Here is a 17,744-nt window from a genome sequence, read left to right on the forward strand (position 1 = left end):
GATCATCAATCAAAGACAATAAAAAAAGTGTGTTGGGGAGGCAAAACAGAGGAGTGTTTTAGGGTGTATGTGTATGCGTGTGTGTTTCTAATTTCTTTGTGTGTTTTCAGTTGGCTATTTAAAATTAAAAGATAAGAAGTATAGATCAAAACTGTTATGTTGAAGTTTATAATATTAATAAAGTATATATCTGGCCAAAGTAATTAATGTAATAATACAGAAGATGAACAGAAAGAACTGAATTTGAAATATAAGAAGCAGCAATAGAAAAATGCTAAATTAACTGCTGGTGATGTAAAATATAAAACAGTGGAATAACGGGTAAGAAAGACTCAGTGAGTAGAATCCTTGCCAAATAAGCCTGAGGCTTTAGCTCCACATGTGAGATGTGAGGAGGAAATGGGAGAATCACTGAAAGGCCCAAGGCCATCTAGCCCTGTGGACAATCCTACAAGAAAGTTATCATGTCACAATAAGAAGTCAAGAACTGACGACTGAGCTTATCCTTTAACCTTCTTAGACTTGCTATGGCCACTGCCCCTGTACTCATATACCCATATAAGCACATACCCACATACCCACATATATGCATATATATACACATACTTGCTCCCACCCAAACACACACACATACCCTGTGTACAGCCATACCTTGGAATATGCAAACAACCATACATATTAATGTAAAAATAAAACTCTAAATTGATATTTCTCAACGGTGTATTTACAGTTATGAAGAGCAGAATGTTAGCAGGGCAAACACCCATAGGAAATTCTCCCAGTGCATAAATAAGTATGATATGTACCACTCAACATATTAACAGACATTAAGAGATCTCTTTCATTATATTTTAGAGTCTCCTCAAAATAAAAACAATAAAATCTACACAAATCAAACTCATTGGATTAATAGGCAGACTGTGAAACCCACTGGGGAAACTTCCTGTAATATTTTGGCTCCCCGGAGCTTAATACATACGACTACATGTATCATATTTCTAATAATTTGCCACTTCCAAAGACTCTAAGAACATTGCATCAGTTCTTCTGACGGGAACATCCCCTTTTCTCATTTTTCTCTCACTGCCATTTTAGAGTGCAATAGCAATTGCTAAATGCCCTGCACATGTCCTTTTGATGCTAATGGTCCAGTGAATTATTGATTGACAATTTAAATATAAGAGTAAACTCTCATCTTCAGAAATTCTGTGGAACGAGTGGGGGAAAGGTAGCAAAATGTAAATATAGTCTGAAAAGCCCACTAATGATGTTTACTTTGCTACATAGCTGCTATTAGATAGATTGGATCAATCAAAAATAGAATTTCTGTTCAGCTTTAATGACAGTCTTTGTGTTCCTTAGTTTATTGTAGGCATGGTACAAGAGTGGCAATTTCACAGTAAGCAGCTGGACTGATGCTATTCATTAGCAGTAGTACAGCATATCATAGGAGAAGGCTCTGCTCCCTGTAAGCATCAGTTTCCAAATATTAAATTCTACAGTGAATGGTGCCCTTGCATAGTATGTGAACAACACCATCTTATTTTTATTAGTCTGATAGGGGCAGAGATTTAAATAAATTTAAGTAGTTCACAATGCACTTTTTAAAGGACAGTTGTAGAAAATGCTGTGTACTTTGTATCGTAGCTAGGCTGAAAAACAACAAAACCACATGCACACACACAAATCATCCTTGTTAGCTAGATTTCAGACTTGCCCAGCTGGGCCATTCCAATGATCTAGGGAGTTGAGGTGATCATGAGCCAATGATTATTCATTTGTATGAGCTGCCAGTATAACCTGCCAGTAATGGTTACCCTCATGAAGCATCTGTGCATACATTCTGATAGGAGTAATTGTGATGGCAGCCAAAATGGCAAATCCCAGCATGTCCCATGCTTAAAAACATAGTTATTTGAAAACAAGACTAGTTTCAAATTTCCTGAACTGGGATACTTCCTGAGCAACACTAATATATATATATATATATATATATATATATATATATATATAGAGAGAGAGAGAGAGAGAGAGAGAGAGAGAGAGTCAGGAATAGATTTTGTTTACAAAGTTTCTCTAAGATATACTCAAAATGGAAATAAAAATGGACATAAAATATGGATACTAAAATGAGTGCAAATTTGGACTTTTATTCAGCGGATACTTGTTGAGAATCTTCTTATGGTAAAAGTGAATGTAGATAGACACTGCCCATTCATTCCCAGGCATCTAGGCCCCAAATAATCTCACAGAAACTGTACTAATTAAAACACTGCTTGGCCTATTAGCTTACGAATATTTCTAGCTAGTTCTTACATATCAAATTAACCCATTTCTATTGATCTGTATGTTACCATGTGGCTGTGACCTACTGGTAAGTTTCTGTCTGGTGTTCAGCACATGACATCTGTCTCCTGTAGTAGCTTCATGGCTTCTCTCTCACTCCACCTACTCTCTCTCTCTCTCTCTCTCTCTCTCTCTCTCTCTCTCTCTCTTTTCCAGCCTGGCTATATTTTGTGAAGCCATTGGCTAAAAGCAACTTCTTTGTTAATGAATGGCAATGAAACATATTAACAGAATACAGAGAGGAATACCATATTGTAACGAATGCAGACAGATTGGAAAAATATATATAGCTTTAATGGCGAAATAGACTTACAGAACCACTATTCCTGCGGAGACCAGGAAAGCAGAAAAGGGACAGCTGGGAGCACGCTTGCCAAATTTGTAGGCCAACATTAGCCCGAGGCGAACACGCCCCCTAAGGGGCGGGACTTATCCCTACATCTCCCTTTTTTGTCTAAATAAGACAGAACTAAACCAAATACAACTATATACAATAATAACAAATAATAAATATAACAAACAATATTGAGAACAAAAGTTTTGCTAAACATTCTATCTCAAGGAGTCTAAATAATGTAGAGAGTAACTACAATTATATAATCTTCAACTCCGTCAAAGATCTGAGAAGTGAAAATATTACTTAACAAACGAGATATATCCAAAATGTGCAACAATTGACAGAGACAACTGACTACCTGGGCAATCACCCAAAGTCTCGTTTGCAACGTTGAGTCAACCAACTTTGGCTAAGGCCTAACATGACTGACATACCATTATTAAAGGCAAGGAACTTTTCAAAACTATCTTACCCTGTCTTGGCAGGATATGACAGTCCTGTTTTATCCATTGATGCACGCTCTGTATCTCTGTCAGTGGTTGAGGTATGGGCATTTCTTTGCCCCAAGGCCAGTTCTGCCAAAAAGAAAGGCTCCAGGTGGAGTGTCTTTGGTGCTCATCATTCTCTCGGGAATAGAGTGGTGTTGCCAGGAGCAATAGTGTCTCACTACCGCAAAACTCTGAGTTAGATTAAAGGCCATTTTCTACAGCTCTTTGAAGAGGTCGAAGATTATCTATCTATACTGAGTATAATCTCTATATATCTAAAGAACCTGATTAGTCTAATTATAAATGACAAACTTAGATGACTATTTATCTATATAATTCTCAATATCTATCTAACTTAAAGACTAAGACAATAAACAACTGTGTAACAAATGAGGATAATGACCTCCAAATATAAACACTATACAAATATACATAGCAATATGGTAAATATATATCAATACACAAACATTATATAAGTATCTTAATCAGAGGTAGAAATGTACACTGCAATATGGTAAATATATACAATATATATATATATATATCAATACAATATATGTCAATACATAAAAATGTTTTAAACAGAGATAGAAACATGCATGCATACAATAGTCAATATAATTTAACTTTGTATCAATATACAAGAATCGATACCAATATATTGTCTAAAAGAAGTAACTCACAATTATAAATCTATTATCCCATCATTCCCTCTTTTTTTTTTTTCCAAAATGATCCCTGAGCTTATAAAATTCCTCCCCCAACCTCCCAACCCCTAAATGATGTCCCTAAACCCAGGGGTAAACTTTACTGAGAGAGGGGATGTCGTCCTCTAGAATTACTTCCAGCTGTCATGGGGGCGACGTTCTTTCTGGGGGATCCTGTGAAAGTAAAATGATGGTTAAATTTCAAGATCAATGTCTTTTATTTTATTTTATTTTAACAGCACTGTGTAGTTTATTAACCATTCAAGTACAGTTGCATCTGATAAGATTGGGACAGAATTGGGATCGCAGGTGTGAACAGATATCAGCATCTAACAGGTCGGAAGAAGCCACTACACTCCTCACAAACGTCTTCCACAGAGGATACATTACTAGCCATTAACCCAGTAAAATGACACTGGCCAGTACAGTCTTTGGATATTTAGGAAGGGGTCGGGGAGAAAGTCAGTTCTCAAAACAAATTAGTCAGCCTTGGTCTCATCTGCAGGGTCTTTGGATTCTTTGTTCTTCTGCACCTCTTCAACGTGCTTGTCCTTCTCTCGCAAACGATCCAGCTTGGCAGCCATCTGCGCCTCCCGGTTCTCTTTGTTAGCTTCCATCTTGTGGGTCAGCTTCTCCTCTGCCATCTTGCTGAAGTTGTTGTTCTCCTCGATGGCTTTCTGCAGCACCTCCTTCTCGTGCTCCCGCTTCTAGGCGAGCTGCTTCAGGACTTCCGCCTCATGAGACTTGCGCCCTTCTTCTGCAGCTTCTAATTTCTTCTGGATTTCCTCCAGGGAAAGATCCTTCTTCTTTGGGGGGGGGGGGGAAGGGGGAAATCGGGGACGGATTCTTTTGATCGAGGGCTGAGAATCAGCTCAAAAGCCTGGCCAGAAGCACGCTTCTCCAGTTCTTTCACCTGAATATCAGACGATGCCATGTCGAACAGAAGACAGGAGACTGGCCGTGCACCCTCTACAATCCACTGGTAAAGAGAGCCCTGCTTGCTACGAGCGGCCTGGCCACACTCTCGATCAATGTCTTTTAAAACTGCAAATAGTCTCTGAGTATTTTGTGGAGGTTTGGCCAGAATGTTGTACAAGATGTGCACCATTTCAGCTAACCTAGTTGGGATCGTCTTGTGGTAGCGCTATCAGTATCATGACATCATATCAACCAGGTAGAGTTGATGTTGTGGGGCCCCATCTTCTTCCTGGAAACTTCAAATGTCACTTCAGGAAAAACTCATTGTTCATTGTGAAAAACTTAAACATTAATCATATATATATATATATATATATGCAATGAAAAGCATGATAGATATATTCAATGAAAAGTATGATACATATGAAGAAAAGCAAAGATGTTTTCTAAACTCATATTTCTTTCTGTCCCATATCATGGCTCTTGACATGAGACAGAAACTCCAGAAACTCTGAGTTTTTCTCTTACTAACAGGCTTGGAATTGGAGAGGGACTGAGCCAGAGTCCTACTTCAAAACCAGCTCTACATATTTATAAAGAAATGTTTAATAAGACATATATATATATATATATATATATAAATTAATACGTACAAAATGTGTCCATCCATCAGTAATTAAATATTCAGGGTCCCTTAATTTCTTTGAAGATGAGTATTTTCCTGTGGAGATAAGAAAAGAACCCTGCCTCCAACCTATCTGTATTTCTTACCATCAGTATGCTCGCCATCCTTATGGAAGAATTCTTATTTATCTTTTCCAAGTGGCTTCTCTTCTTCAAACCGAACCTTTATTAATTTTGACGGTATCCACAATTTTTCCTCACCTGTGGAGATAAGAGCAAAACCCCTTCCCCAACGTAGGACATCTCCTGGCTTCCATTGTGAAATCAGCACATCCTTGAAATAAACTGGTTGATTTAGTTCAGTAGACATTTCCATTATCCAATGTCTTTCTGCAGCCATTGTTACCTTCTCATTAACGTTGAGAAAATTCAAGGTTAACAAAGCATTATGTAACCTATTTCTGGGGGTGTTTTCCACCCCTTTCTGTTTGTTCAACATATCCTTTATAGTTCGACTTGATCTTTCTATGACTGCTTGACCTGTAGGATTGTATGGTATACCTGTAACATGCTTGATATTGTAATAATCAAAAAACTGTTTCATTTTCCTAGAGACATAAGCAGGACCATTATCAGTCTTTATTTGTGTAGGTATACCCATGATAGCCATGACTTCTAAAAAATGAGTGATTACTGAATCAGATTTTTCTGAACTTAAAGCAGTTGCCCACTGAAAGCCTGAATAAGTGTCAATGGTGTGATGAACATATTTTAATTTGCCAAATTCTGCAAAGTGGAACACATCTATCTGCCAGATTTCATTCCTTTGGGTGCCCTTTGGATTAGTCCCTGCAGGCAGTGGCGTTTGGTTATAGAAAGAGCAAGTAGGACATTTATTTACAGTTTCCTTAGCTTGTTTCCATGTAATTGAAAACTCTTTCTTCAAACCTTTGCTATTAACATGATGTTTTTTATGAAATTCAGAGGCTTGTAGCACACTACCAATCAATAATTGATCAATTTCTGCATTACCTTGTGCTTGAGGACCTGGCAGACCCGTATGGGATCGGATGTGTGTTATGTACATAGGGCAAAGCCTCTTCCTGATCAAATCTTGAACCTGGAGAAACAATGAGGTTAGTTCTCTATCATCAGGTATAAATTCAGCAGTTTCAATATGTAAAATAACTCTGCGTATTGTGAATCAGTGACTATATTAATAGGTTCTTTAAAATCCCTTAGCACCATAAGAATGGCATATAATTCCGCCTTCTGGACAGAATTATACGGACTTTGTTCCACCTTACCCAAGTCTTCTGATTTGTAACCTGCCTTCCCTGATTTATTGGCATCAGTATAGAATGTACCAGCTCCAGTTATTGGAGCATCATGGACGATTCGAGGAAGAATCCAAGAAGTTCTCTTTATGAAGTTAAGCCGCTTGCTTTTTGGATAGTTGTTATTAATGTCTCCCAAAAAATTAGCACAAGCTCTTTGCCATGGTACATTATCTTCCCATAATTTCTTTAATTCATCAGCAGTGAAAGCACTATAATTTCTGCTGGGTCTATGCCTGCTAGTTGACGAAGTCTCAGCTTGCCTTTTATAATTAACTCAGAGACTTTCTCCACAAAAGTTTTCAGTTTCTTACTTGGTTTTTGTGATAAAAAGATCCATTCAAAAATAATATCATCTCTCTGCATTAAAATTCCTGTAGGAGAAATTTTTGATGGTAGTATGACGAGAATACAATCGAGCTCTGGATTCACCCTGTCCACATGTGCCTGTTGTAATTTTTACTCAATCATTGTCAGTTCCTTTTCTGCTTCAGCTGTTAATTCTCTGGGACTGTTTAAATCTTTGTCACCATCTAAGGTTTTGTTCAAATGAATTATTAGATCAGGTGTTATTCCAATAGCTGGTTGTAGACTGGAAATGTCTCCTAACAGTCTTTGAAAGTCATTAAGAGTCTGTAGGCGATCTTTCTTAACTTGTGCTTTTTGTGTCTTAATTTTTTGCAAACCTATTTTATAACCTAAATAATTAACAGAATCTCCCTTTGGAATCTTTTCAGGAGCGATTTGCAATCCCCATTTAGGTAAAAGTATCTTTATTTCTTCAAACAGTCTGTTCAAAGTATCCATGTTTGAATCGGATAACAAAATGTCGTCCATGTAATGGTATACTATATATTTGGGAAATTTCTTGCGTATTATTTGCAATGGTTGGTTCACAAAATATTGGCACAGGGAGGGGCCATTTAACATACCCTGGGGGAGGACGGTCCAGTGGTACCTCCTCGAAGGTTGAGAATTGATATAAGTAGGCACTGTGAAGGCAAATTTTTCTCTATCTTCTTTTTGCAAAGGTATAGTGAAAAAAACAATCCTTTAAATCAATAACTATGAGAGGCCATCCTTTTGGTAATAAAGAGGGCAAAGGAATTCCAGATTGCAGAGGGCCCATAGGTTGAATAACCTTGTTGATGTCCCTGAGATCTGTCACCATTCTCCATTTACCTGATTTTTTCTTAACCACAAATACAGGAGAATTCCAAGGGCTGGTAGATTCTTCTATATGTCCAGCATCTAATTGTTCTTGTACCAGCTGTTCTAAAGCCTGTAACTTTTCCTCAGCTAAAGGCCATTGTTTTGTCCATATTGGTTTCTCAGTCAACCATTTTAGAGGTAAGGCTGTTGGTATCTCTGAAGGGATCATCAATTGCTTGTTCTTGTACAGCCCGAATGGCCGGTTTTCTCTATTTGTAATATCTTTTAATATTATTCTCAGAAATATAGGCTCTAGAAGTAGCAGGAATGTTAATTTCAGTATTCCATTGTTGTAATAGGTCACGACCCCATAAATTCATTGCGATATTGGCTACATATGGCTTTAATTTTCCTATTTGTCCCTCTGGCCCTATACGTTCAACCCATCTCGTGCTCTGCCTTACTCGAGATAGGGTTCCAATTCCCAGGAGCTGAACATTTACATTCTGAAGAGGCCAATATGGATGCCAAGATTCTGGGGTAATGATACTTACATCAGCACCTGTGTCCAGCAGGCCAGTAATAAAAATGCCATTTACACACACTCTCAGTTTAGGTCTTTGATCATTTATAGAAGTTTGCCAAAACACATGGAACTTATCTTTCTGATCATTATTGCTTGTAACAGTAGGCATGGGGCTTCCTAATTGTCCTGATGAGGCACATTCTCTGCAGAAACTGGAAATGACTGAACCATGTTTGCCATGGGGGCCTGTGAGGCCCCCCTCTCATGTTTCCCGACTGTATTGGGTTGCCTTGTCTATCTCTTGTAGACCTGCATTCATTCGTCCAATGTCTGCCTTTTCCACATCTTCTACATAAACCTGAAGGCTGAGTCCTCCTATTTCTGTTATTTCTAGAAGATGCATTATTATTATTATTTCTGAAAGATGCATTATTATTATTATTGTTATTTCTGAAAATCCGTTGTCTACAATTCCTTTTCATATACCCATTTTGCCACAATTAAAACATTTGGTATTCTGGTGTCTCCTTTTACCATTGAAAATTGCTTCTTCTACCCATTCTTCAGTGCCAGAATCAAATGTATCAACATTGAGTGTATGCAAGGGTGCTGATCTGAGCTTTATAGGGCCCAAAATCCTTTTGCATTCCACATTTGCATTTTCATAAGCCAAAGACTCAATCATTATACGTCTTGCTTCTGGGTCAGATATCGCTATTTGTACAGCTTTAGTTAATCTTTGTAAAAAGTCACTAAAGGGTTCACTCTGACCCTGTTTAACTCTGACAAATGATTCCATTCTCTGTCCTGGGTCTTGTACCCTGTCCCAAGCCCTTAAGGATGCTGGAGTACACATGGAGAGTTTGTTTTCATCCAAATTAGCTTGTTCCTGAGTGTCGGAAAAGAGCCCTTCACCTAGAATTTTATCTAGGGAAATGTCACTTCCCTTCGCTTTTTCCTGCTGTTCTAAGAGTCTAGCCTCTTGCCTGAATAAGCATTTCCATTTCAATTGTGGTCCACTCTCAAGTACCGCAGAGCTCAGCTAGAGCCAGTCCGAGGGGGTTGCTCTGCTTGTCGTGGCCCAAGATCTTAGCATCTCTTTAACAAAAGAGGCTTGCATCCCAAAAGTCATGACAGCCTGTTTAATTTCCTTGAGGTCATTCATACGGACAGGCTCCCATGTATCCTCCTTGATGACCCTAGGGTTTCTGGAACCAATCACCTTCTCTGTTGTTATTACTGGAAAGGCAGGTAGAGCTGTAGGTAGAGCTTTGTGAAAATTGTCCTGGAGAGATTTACCCACAGATGTAGTTAAAATTTGCCTTTCTACCCTTTGCTCTTCTTCATCAGAATTTAGAAATTCCTCAATATTTTCTATTCTATTCACCATTGCCTTCTGCAATCTGAATCTCCTGTCCAGAATTATGTTCCAAAGCCTTCATTGAGGATTCTAAAGTATGAAGTTTGTCCGTTAGAGATAACATCTCATCCTTGGACATAATTTTTATGGCATAAACCGTGCCTTCTTGTATTGACAATCTTTCCGACAAACTGTCATAAGCTTTAGACAAAATCCGATTGTCACATTCAGCAGTTTTGATTCTCTCAGTTAATGTTTCATTTCCTACAGAAAGGGACTGAAGCTTACCATCCAGATCAGCTGTTCCCTCTTCCATAATAATGAATTTCTTCTTAATATCAGCCACTAATGTTTCAGTTCCTCCAGAAAGGGACTGAAGCTTATGATTCAAATCAGCTGTTCCCTCTGCCATAGTAATGAATTTCTCCTTAATATCAGCCACTAATGTTTCAGTTCCTCCAGAAAGGCACTGAAGCTTACTATCCAGATCAGCTGTTCCCTCTTCCATAGTAATGAATTTCTCCTTAACATCAGCCTGGAGAACTTCAAACTGATTCTCAATTGTTTTTAAGTGTTCAATCTCTGCCTTAAGAATCCTGGATTCGTCTCGTAAAGACTTTATCATATTTCTATTATCAAACCATTTAGTGGCAATAAAAACTATGAATCCCAGAAGGATCCATAGATGTGGGGTGATAGACACCTCTTGTAAAATCTCCCACATGGTACAATTAAAAAAAATTGTTAAATTCTTGAATACTAACGTGTTCAGACATTTTATTTATAAACGAAAAAATTTTTTACCTGGAATGATCGGTTCCTGCCAGTGATGGTCTCTGTGTTTTTGGAGCCTGTCCTGGAACTAGCTCTTGTAGACCAGTCTGGCCTCAAACTCACAGAGATCCGCCTGCCTCTGCTTCCCAAGTGCTGGGATTAAAGGCGTGCGCTACCACCGCCTGGCTGGCCTCAAACTCACAGAGATCCGCCTGCCTCAGTCTGTAGAGCATGAGACTCTTAATCTTAGGGTCATGGGTTCGAGCCCCATGTTGGGCGCCAAAATGTAACGGCATAAATGAATGCAGACAGATTGTAAAAATATATATAGCTTTAATGGCGAAATAGACTTACAGAACCTCTGTTCCTGCAGAGACCAGGAAAGCAGAAAAGGGACGGCTAGGAGCATGCTTGCCAAATTTATAGGCCAACATTAGCCCGAGGCGAACACGCCCCCTAAGGGGCGGGAATTATCCCTACACCATATCGCCTCCCCTATTCTATCTAATTAAAAAGGAAGATTTTAACTTTAGCATAGTAAAAATTACATATAAGAAAACAGGTCTCAAGCAGGAATTATAGGTATAATATTTATTTCTACTTTGTCTTTTATCATAATTAAGGAAATTATAATTACAACTTTCTATTCTTCAGCTCCATCAAAGATCCCAGAAGGGCATAATATTATCTACGTTAGAATTGACAGACATATCTTGCTGCCTGGACAGTCACCCAAAGTTCTTCTGTAACATTTGGGTATCCATCTTCAGCCTACAGGTCCATAGTATCTAGCAGACTTTTCTATGAAGCAGGAAATTTCAAAGATAGTTCCATCTATATTGGCAGTTTGTCTGTCACTTTTTTCTGCGTCTTACAGGATGTCTTGCAAATTTTTTCATGAACCAGGAACTCTGAAGGACCATCCCACCTTTATGAAGTTCAGTAGTCATTTTTCTGTGGGTCTTGTATTTCCAGTGCATACAGCATAACATCAAACAGTCCAGGCAAGAGCAGTTTCTCTCCCAAATGCCAAGCAAACTCCATAAGGAGCCTCTTCAGTGCCCATCTTCTTATTGAAGTAATTGGTGCTGCCAGGAGCAGATGTGTCTCATTGTCATGAAAAGTCCTAAGTTCTTAAGACATTTTAAATGTCATATTCTGTAATTCTTAAAAAGGTTTGAATTACATCTATCCATCTGGAAGTATATCTTTGTACATTTAGAAAACCTAACTAACATGACTATAAGTTTGATTATATAGATGACTACCTATTAATCTGTATTTTTAATTAATCCTCAGTGGCTGGCTGGGCATTCCAGTCTTCAGTAGGGAGCTGATAGATGGGTACCGAGGGCACCTGCACACCCTTAGACCTCAGCCACCTCTGGCTGAGCAGCAGTGAACTCAGTCAGGTACTGGGACGGTCCATTCACCCTGAAATTCCTCCTTGGTCACAGCCTTCTCAGCAGCAGCCTGCTCTTCCTTCTCAATCTCCTCTGGGTCTTTGTAGAAGTAAAGATCAGGCATTGTCTCCTATGGGTGCTCACGGGAGATAGTGCTATGCATGCGGAGTACTTCCTGGGCCAGCATCTACCACATCAAACCTACTGAATGAGCTTCCTTGTTGTTGCATGGGGTGGAGATGTCCATGTAGCACAGAGGTGAGTCTGTGTTCCACTGGGCAGTGGTGGGCAGGTTCACGTAAGACGCCTCTGTGATCAGACAAACACTAGAAGCCATGGCTCCCTGAAGGCTGCCTTGTTCTGGTTATTGAAGGTCCATAGGGTGAAGCGGCCGGCAATGGGAGTGGCTCCAGCGGCAGCAGCAAAATTCAATATGGCTCGCTGTCCAGTGTTCCTGGAGGACATGACGCTGGCATCAGCAGGGTTGTCAAGGGCAACAATAGCCCGAGCTGCACGCAACAACTTCTCCCAGGTCCTCTTCAGATTGATCATGTAGATGCCATCGCTTTTCCTTTTGTAGATGAACTGCTCCATCTGAAAGTCGAGGTTGGTGCCACCTAAGTGGGTTCCTGCAGCAAGGAATTTGAGGACATGCTCCTCCTTCATCTGTAGAACATCAAGGGCTCCGGACATTGTATAACTTTCCCTTTAAGTTACGTCAAGATAGAACCTTCATTTGGCGATGGATGAAACTAGAGACAGAGACCCACATTGGAGCACTGGACTGACCTCCCAAGGTCCAAATGAGGAGCAGAAGGAGGGAGAACATGAGCTAGGAAGTGAGGACCGCGAGGGGTGCGCCCACCCGCTGAGACGGTGGGGCTGATCTAATGGGAGCTCACCAAAGCAAGCTGGACTTGGACTGATGGAGCATGTGATCAAACCGGACTCTCTGAACCTGTCGGACAAGGAGGGCTGACTGAGAAGCCAAGGACAATGACACTGGGTTTTGATCCTTCTGCATGTACTGTCTTTGTGGGAGCCTAGTCTGTTTGGATGCTCACCTTCCTAGACCTGGATGGAGGGGGGAGGACCTTGGACTTCCCACAGGGCAGGGAACCCTGACTGCTCTTTGGACTAGAGAGGGGGAGAGAAATGGGAGGAGGTGGAAATTTTTAAATAAAAATTAAAAAAAAAAGAAACAAAAAAAAAAAAAGAATCAAGAACAATGTCAATGTCGTATGGACCCGTCACAGGGCAGCGTGGAAAAAGGATGAAACAAATCTTTCTTTTTTTTAAAGATTTATTTATTTATTATATATACAGTGTTCTGCTTGCATGTATACTTGCACACCAGAAGAAGGCACCAGATCTCATTACAGATGATTGTGAGCCAACATGTGGTTGCTGGGACTTGAACTCAGGACCTCTGGAAGAGCAGTCAGCGCTCTTAACCTCAGCAAATCTTAAATCGCAAAATCATGTACTCCAAAGTCATTTTTAATTTTTTTTTTTTGTATCAGGGTCAAACCCAGGGACTTTCACATACAAGGCAAGTGTTTTAATGTTAAATTGTCTCCTTGGACATCTCAGATAAATGTATTTTCTAGAGACAGTAATGGTGATAGGGTTATTTGAAGATGAGTTCTTGAAAAACATTGAGCTCTCTCCTTTCTTCTTAAATGTATAAGGGTGTTTTGCTTACTTATAAGGTCTATGCACCATTTGAATGCTTGCTGCCCATTGAGACCAGAGAGGACACTGGATAGGCTGGAACTTGAGTTGCAGAGCGTTGTAAGCTCCCTTTTGGGATCTAGTAATCAATGGGAGTCCTCTAAACCAACAGCAAGTACTCTTAAGTGCTAATCCATCTCCCCAGACCATAGGCTCAAAATCATTATGGTTTGATATTTCCTACCCAAAATATAAATTGAAACTTTAATCCAAATTTGGTACTATTAAGAATAAGGAACTGATGGGAAGTGATTTGCCTTGAAAATCTTGTTTTTGTGTATAGATCTGTGCCTTAAATTATGTATCAGAGAGAATTAGTTTAATTTCCTATGGCTTTCTGCCTCGATCAGACATTCATTTCAGATGACCTTGAAAGCAGTTACTGTGACTTTCTACGTATAATAATTCTACTTGTACCTTTAATTTGGCCTTGTTAGCTCCTAGCACAGTGAGGAAGCAAATTTCCTCTTTAAATAAATTGCTCAGTCTCAGAATTTCCCTTAGAGAGGCACAAGCAGCCAGCTAAAGTATTAGTAAATTTATGCAATTCAGACAAATGATACTAAAATAAAGAAATGAAAATGAAGAGAAACAACCTTCTTCATCATCATCAATAGAATGAAGCATTCCCATTGCTTCAGTGCTCTCCTTCCTGTAAGTGCTAACATAGTATATCAGCAAATTAAAATTAATGCTTTTTCCCCATGCTTTCATTTCAAAATTGACTACACGCTATTAAAACATATATTCTTATAAATCAGTAAAAGCATTGATTGACTATTCAGAATATTTTTCTGTGCACTTATTACAATAATGTGACTCACAACATTCTTCTGTACAAAAAAAAAGATACATAGTGCAGGCTCTACTATACAGAGTTTGAGAGCCCCTTTATGTAGGTTCCAGATTGCTAATTCATATTGTATAAAATATCTTATATTTAGCTGAATTCTTTAAGTAATGTGATTGATATAAGGTAATTACAAATCTCATCAATTGTGTCATAATTGATTATAAGTGTTATTTAAATTTTTAAATAAGGTTGGATAGAACAAACATTGCTTCAGAAAAGAAAAAATAAAGAGAAAATAATCCATATATAAAGAAAGAAGGCATAAAAGGACATGGTTTGTAACAGAGGAGTATAAAATACCCTGTATCTGATACTAGCCAATGACTGATATTTCAGGAGATGTTCACATAGATGACTACTTAAGCTAAACATATGAGGAGCCTTGTCAAACAATAGTGACCCTGCATTGTTTTCTACTTTTTTAAGTGTAGGTATTAACCTGGGTATAAGTGAGGTAAGATGAAAGAAGACTGTAGCAACAAAAACATTTATTACAGGTTTATTTAATATAAATTATAAAATAATTAATAAAAATTACAGTGAAAAGTTATCCTCTGTCACTAAGTCAATTTCATAATAGATTCAAAACAAATACATATTCCTGTTGAAAAAATAAACAAAACAATTAGTTATTTTATAGTATTACTAGTTATTACAAATACCTTTCAATCAGAAGAAATAATTTTAATATTAATTAAATTCTCCACTTTAAAATGTTAACTATATTATTACATACCCCATATTAGATCACTGCCTATATTTTTGGGTAATCCAATCTTTGCTTTAAATGCCAATTTTAAAGTTTGTCTAGGGATAAGAGGAGAAACCATGATATGGTAGCCATTCCTGTACTTCCAACCATTTCTTTCCAAATCTGCTGCTGACTGGGAACCACCTTTAGTTCTGGAATTCTGTGTTCTATTTGGTATGTTTACCTTTCTTATTGGGTAGGAATAAATTTCTCTGGGATGATTACTATGCCTTCCTTCTGTGAATTAGCCTTATTTTGAGGTTGGTGTACAAATGCTGAGCTGGAGTATCCTCTAAAGTCTGCAATGGAATTACGACTTTTTCCTCATCAGAAGTTCCTTTACTGAGATTTAAACGTTGTGTCTACTCTTATGTCATCCCTCCTCTACAACTAACTAATATCATCAAGATACTTTTAGAATACTGGACAAATAAGGAGAAGCGGTAAAATGAAATAGTCATGTTCAACTGTTTTTATAAAATTGCTACAAGTGCTGATCATTAGTTGCCTTATAACCAAGAAAACAAATGATGGCAAGGGTGTGACAAAGATAATAACACTTAAATAAGGTTGGAGGGTGTGTAAGACAGTGAGTTATTATGGAAATCATTGTAGAAACTTATCCAAAAACAAAATCACAGTCACCACATGACACAAGTACACCATTCTTGGGTATGTTCCCGAAGAACTCTTGCACAATGGTTGCTATTTTCGCAGGTTGCCTTTGTGTGAAACCGATGAACTAATAATAAAATTATGTTGTTATACTCTGACAAGTCTATTCATCTCTGAGGAACAATCATGGACATTTGAAAAAAAATGTATTAGAAATATTATTTTAAACCTGATTGTCTAGATCAAAATAAAAACAAAAGCAAATGCATATTATGTCTGATGTTGATCCTCACTCTAACAGTTAAAGTATATAAATTTTGGTGATAGAAAACATAGGTAAAGACAAGGAAATGTTAAATAAGCTCATTTGACTGGAAGGAAAAGAGACTCTCAGGAGGGTAAAGAAGACTATAAAGAAAGGTAGAAGGGAAGGATGTGAGATATGAATGATACCACAAAGATGAAGGGGCAGGGAAAGAAGTGGCAGTAGGTGGTCAAACAAAATAAATTATATGGAAACCTCCATGTACACCAACAAAATTAATGAGAAAGAAAGAAGTGTTTAGACAACACAAAGGAATGAGTGTCCATACAAAATCCATAGTATGCTATCAAAGCTTACTTCTATAAAGGAAGCCTGGAACATGCCAGATTTGCCCCCAAAACCAAATAGGTTACTTCTGATGAAAGTTCTCATGTCACAACAGAGGGAAAGAGAATTTTTAGAAGTCACATGATTAACCTGAATGTCTACTTATATGCGAGATATGCAAAGTTGATCACAAGTCTAGGTATGTGGCCCAAGACAAGCTGCAAATATTTGTGAAAATGGAGACAGTATAAAATACTTTAATGTCTACAAATATTCAGTAATTGTAAATAGACATGTTACTGAGTTAACACTAGAGCAATTGGTTTATGTTGTACATTTAATCTGTACCTACAATCTAAAAAAACACACCGAAGTTTGGTTTTGAAAGTGGAAAAGTGTTTAAGTTCCCTTTTGAATATTAGGATCATACATTACAATACCTATATTATATTTTAATCCTTATCATAGTTAGCATTTAAGAAAAACGCTATTTTATGGTCTGTAGAAAATGTTTCCATTTGTTTTATTATTATCGCTTCTTATCATCCTTTTATAATGCCAATTTGCCTAAAGTTACCTCAAAAGAAACTGGCAAAGAATGTTTTTAGATATGGGTCTGTTGATTCTATGACTATGTTTTCTTCTATTATGCATTTAATTAGCACTGTTTAAGTTAAATGCAATTTTATTGGGCTTCCATTCACACACACACACACACACACACACACACACAAATTCTATTTGAAAGAAGAGCAATTTTACAGATGATTTTTGAATAAGTTTCTTTTAATTTAATTTAAATGTTATTTATAATGTGAGTCCATTACAAATTAGTGTTTTCATAGCTAGAGAGATAGTTCACTCAATACAGCTGTTTCCACAAGAGCTTGATTTCCATCTAAAGAACTAACAGAGAAAACACGCTGATAAATAGAGCACCACACATTTATAATCGCAGTGCTGAGAAGGCTGAAATAGAGAGATCCCTTGGGAATCAATGGCCACAAGACAAGCAAAGTCATCAAGCTCTCAAATCCTAGCCTTTCAAGAAATCTTGTCTGAAAAACAAAAAAAACAAAAAGTGAGAAACAAACAAAGCAAGCAAGCAAGCAAACAAAAAAACATGATTATTTCTGTTATTTCGCCAGGAAAAACACCTAAGGTTGTCCTCTGGTCACCACACTAGCATACAGAAATGTACAAGAATGAGCACAAACAATGACATTA

The 17,744-nt window shown here is 37.9% G+C and overlaps 2 pseudogenes; both read right to left on the reverse strand.

Moving 5' to 3' along the window:
* Positions 1 to 4,289: 4,289 nt before the first annotated feature.
* LOC121460880 lies at positions 4,290 to 4,812 on the reverse strand (annotated as a pseudogene).
* A 7,045-nt stretch (positions 4,813 to 11,857) lies between these two features.
* On the reverse strand, positions 11,858 to 12,665 carry LOC121460897 (annotated as a pseudogene).
* Between the last annotated feature and the right edge of the window lie 5,079 nt (positions 12,666 to 17,744).

Source organism: Microtus oregoni, unplaced genomic scaffold (assembly GCF_018167655.1).
Source record: "Microtus oregoni isolate MIOR12 unplaced genomic scaffold, Mior012 000021F_ref0000039, whole genome shotgun sequence".
NCBI lineage: Eukaryota > Metazoa > Chordata > Mammalia > Rodentia > Cricetidae > Microtus > Microtus oregoni.